Source organism: Chrysochloris asiatica, unplaced genomic scaffold (genome assembly GCF_000296735.1).
Source record: "Chrysochloris asiatica unplaced genomic scaffold, ChrAsi1.0 scaffold00230, whole genome shotgun sequence".
NCBI classification, from domain to species: Eukaryota; Metazoa; Chordata; class Mammalia; order Afrosoricida; family Chrysochloridae; genus Chrysochloris; species Chrysochloris asiatica.
Genome location: NW_006408748.1, coordinates 1955407 through 1960264, shown reverse-complemented (window position 1 = coordinate 1960264; position 4858 = coordinate 1955407).

Below are 4858 nucleotides of genomic sequence, written 5' to 3'. Positions count from 1 at the left end.
ATAATCAATGTAATGAAACAAGCTATATGAATGGTTGAATGTGAAGCTGATGATGTGCCCTGTAAACTTTCACTCAATCCAAAATAAAAACATTTAATTAAAAAAAAAATTTCATATGAGAAAGTAAAGGAAATGGATAGTTGTTAGGGTGAGTTCATTACACTGATTAAATCAGGAAATACAATATGTACATAAAAAATACTATGTTGGCAATGACAATACTGAGGCTTAATTCTCAAGTACTTATGGGAATAGATGATAAATTTATAAAATATTTAGCAGAATTTAGTGAAACAGGTTAGGGGTTTCGCCGTTTCTAAACATTAAACATTTGCTAAATATTTTACTGCCTTAAGGTCCCATATTCAGTTCTAGGAGGGGAAACAAATACCAATACAAGCTGTGAGTCTCTGCTCTCAAAGAGTTTACAGTTTTGTAGAAGAGAAAACAATGACAATGATAAAATACTAAAAAATTTCAATAATAGTATATTTAAAACACCACTTCATAACACTTGATACAACAATAGAATTTTGCAGCTGGAAGGAATCTCTGAGATCATCTCGCATAGTCCTTTATTTTATAGATGAAGATTTTGAGACCAAGATAGCACAGATGAGAATTTTTTTCATATGATCATTCTTTTTTTCATTAATTTAACAAATACTGAGTATCTTCTATGTGTCAAGCATTTTCTTAGGTATTGAGATCTGACTCCTGGTGTGGCTCTGTAGGATTGGCACTGGACTGAGAACCACAAGGTCAGCAGTTCAAACTCTCTAACTACTCCTTGGAAACCAGAGTTGCTATGAGTTGGAATCGACTCGATGGCACTAACCACCAAAACAACATGAAATTTATAGGAGGGATATATAGTACAGCTTGAATGATCGCTCTCTCTTTCTCTATTGTGTGTAAAGGTGGAAGAAGGAGCCTGGAAAATGAAGAATGACAAGGAAAAGCGAAGAGAGAAAGAGGAAGGGAAGACAGACCATGCAGATGGGGTAGTATATTTGACATCAGAGTTTAAAAACATTTGGCAAGTGGTTCAGCATACCAGGTCATAAGAGATAGTAAAGAATGGCAAGAAACGAGGTTGGAGATTGTTGTTGTTGTTAAGTGCCATCGAGTTAGTTGGTTCTGACCCATAGCAGCCCTGTATAGGGTTTCCAAGGAGTGACTGGTGAGCTTGAACCGCCAACCTTGTTGTTCAAATCGACTTTGCAGAGACATGAAGGACTTCATGAACTATGTTACTGGAGTGTGAGCTTTATGTTGAAAAATGTAGGCAGTCACTGAAAGATTTTAAGCCAATAGACATTTTACAGTGAGACTATATACAAATAGATGCAAAAATACTAAGTCAAGGTTCAAATAGAAGGTCATTTGTCACACATATGTAGACGTTCTTGGTTAACAAGTGGCTTTTCTTCACGCAGTGACCAGGAATCCAGGCTGCTTACGTCTTGTGGCTTAGATATCTCCCTAGCAATTCACAGTCATTTGCACCTAGCAGGTAAAAGTGGAAAGAGGGTAGAAAAGGCATGCTTACTTTTTCAAAGTTTTGGCCTAGAAGTGATGTACATAATTTCTATTCACGTTCCATTGAAGACAACTGGTCATCAGGCCCCCACTAGATGTAAGACGGACTGAAGATACAGTCTGCACAGTAACTCCATGCTCTAGTCTACACTCCAGGCTGTGGAAGAGGAGCATGCATTTTGGTCTTCTGCTAGCAGTCTCTGCCCCAACAAGAGAGTGACATGGTCACATTGACATTTTGGAAGAATCCCTCTGGCACTGAGTGAGGGGAGTGGGTAAAGGGGAAAAGATGAGTCCGGGTCAATTGTTAGAAGACCTTCTGGTATTCTGAGTGAAAAAGGACGGGACTTGAACATGGCAGTGACAGTGGGAATGGAGAGAAAGACACAAGTTCAAGAGCAATAACCTAAATTGAGTTGATTCTGACTCATCGTGACCCTGTAAACGGAGTAGAAATGACCCATAGAGTTTCCAAAGCTGTAAATCTTTACGGAAGCAGACTGCTACAGAGCAACTGGTGAGTTCGAACTACTGACTTTCGGTTAGCAGCTGAGCACTTGAACTGCTGCAGTACTGGGCCTTCTGAGAATATCGATAGGTCTCAGTAATCAATTGGATGATGAGATTGAGTTTAGAAGAGGAAAGAGTCAATGATAAACCCAATTTCTGATTTGGGTGACTGGATGACAATTTTTTCCCTTTTGAAATTAAGATCTTGTGTGAGATACTTAAGGTTATTCTGCCATCCTGTTCCTCCTCAAATTTTCATCTACTCATCCGCTGGTAGAGCTTGCCAGCAGTCACTGTGATGTTTTCCTCACCGTGGTTTTCTATTTCCCTCATTGCTTCTACATTTATGAATTGAACTTTTTCTATAAGGACGAACTGTTCCTTCTTCCTTATTTATTTACATTACTATGAACTCATAATAATTCATATCTTTATTTTATAATATTCATTATAATATAATCCTATCATCAGTTGATGTGGTGCTGTGGGTTAACGCACTGGACTGCAAAGTCGATTTGAACTGCAAGGCCGGTAGTTCAAGCTCACCAGCCACTCCTCAGAAACCCTATGCGGGATCTATATGGGTCTGAACTGACTCGATGGCACTTAACAACAACAACATCATTAGTTTGTTGCTCAAATGGATCCAGTTTTGTCCATTGGGAGCTTCTTCAATTTGGGCTCCTGTGTCCTTTTGAAATGCCCCCAACCTTTTCTGACTAGTTCCTTATTTTTTAGCATCACAAGATTTTTTTTTCTCAGCCCTGGAATCAACTGGTGCTCTAAGTTCCTTTAATTCCAACCTTTAGAGACCAATATCTGGGAGCTGGAGTCCTGGTGTGGCACTGTGGGATAATGCGCTGGACTGCAAAGTCGGTTTGATCCACAAGGTGGGTGGTTCAGATTCACTTGGAAACTCTATACAGGGTCACTAGGGGTCGGAATCTACTCAACAGCACTTAAGAACTACAGCAGTATCTGGGAGCTAGGTATACTCATAGCTACCGGGATGTTATTACTTAGAGCTTTGTAGTGGACAGAAGTAGGACATCTGTGTATGTTTATTAACCTATGCACATGCACATAGCTACACTTATTTCTATATCTATTGATCAATCAGTTGACCTATACACATATTAAAAACTATGTGTTTACACTGATATCATTATCTTCAATCTAATATTGAGTTCATCTTTGAGAAAATACTTTGAAGTCTTCTTGATAGCATTAAAGAAGTGACAAGGAATTACAAGTCCAAAACTGAGGTGAACATGAAAATCAAGTGAGGTAAATGAGCATAGAAGTCTCTTTGACCTCGCTTTTCAATAAATGGTACTTCTTTAAGTGCCGTTGAGTTTGTTCCAACTCATAGCGACCCTGTATAGGGTTTCTGAAACTGCAAATCTTTGTGGGAGCAGAAAGCCTCATCTTTCTCCTATGCAATGGCTCATACAGAGCTCTGTGCTCCCAAATGGAGCTTGTAAAGGACATTAATTTGAACTACTACCTTTTGTCATACAGAAAACTAAATTAGTCTAATTAAAAACCTAAGTGTAAAAGGCAAGATCATCTTCTAGAAGATATACAGGCTAGAGGAACAGCCTTAGAAACTGTCCCAGAAGCAACAGCATGGAGAACCAGCATCGTTCTTGAAATAGAAGCCCAGATGTGGAGGCTGATCCTGCAGGAGAAAAGGGTTCATCATGGTGGGTGATCTGGGGTGGGAGACGAACATGAATGGATCTTTAGGGTCCTGAGTTTTTGCCAAGGATAGTAAAGGAGAGTTGCATATCTAAGAACCTAAAGCGACTTCTGTATAACAAACAGCCAAGTGTTGAAGTGCTCCATGCCACCATTGTCGTGTTAGATAGAGTGGAGTGCCTTCTGTTCAAGTGAACAATGATAAAGCCATAGAGCATGATTTGAAACCTGAGTTCGTTTGTCCCTGAACAGACCAAATGAGCACACTTTCAAAAGGTAAAGGTATTATATCTCCAGTAAGGGTTGTTGTTGTTGTTAAGTGCCGTTGAGTCTATTCTGACCAATAGCGACCCTGTTTATGGTTTCCGAGGATCAGCTGGTGAGCTTGCACAGCAGACCTTGCAATTCAAATGGCTTTGCAGTCTAGCGTATTAACCCACAGTGCCACACCAGGACTCCTGTAAGGGTAGGTAGCTCAACGTAATCATGATGAATTTCATAGCCTTTGTAAGACCAATACAGGACTGATCATCAGAAACATTCTCCATCACGGTGGTGGTGGTGGTGGTTGTGTGCCATGGAGTCGGTTCCGACTCGTAGTGACCCTGTACAGGGTCTCCAAGGTTGTAAAATCTTTACAGAAGCAGAAAGCTTTATCTGCAGAAAGCCTCATCTTTCTCCTGCGGAACAGCTGGTAGTTTCGAACTGCTGACCATGAGATTAGCAGCCTGATTCATAACCACTACATCACCAGAGCTCCTTTACTATGCAAGTTCCTTAATCAGATAGTGGCTTTGATGTGTACCTTATCTTCATTATGCCAAACACAATACCAACCCAGCTATCTTTAGACCACAATACTTCTATCTGTTTACTAAAGGGAGGTTCCCTGTTTCTAATTTATACTAATTAAAAAGCCTATAGATATATCTTTTTTGTTGTTGTTGCTTTGAATGATCAATTGCTGTACTATCTTGCTTCAGTCTTTTCTTATCTAATGATACCTGGGAACACCACAAAAATGGTTCAAAATGGTTGGTGCTGTTCATATCACAGCACCAAATATGTTGTTGTTTTTGTTGTTAGGTGCCATTGAGTCGGTACC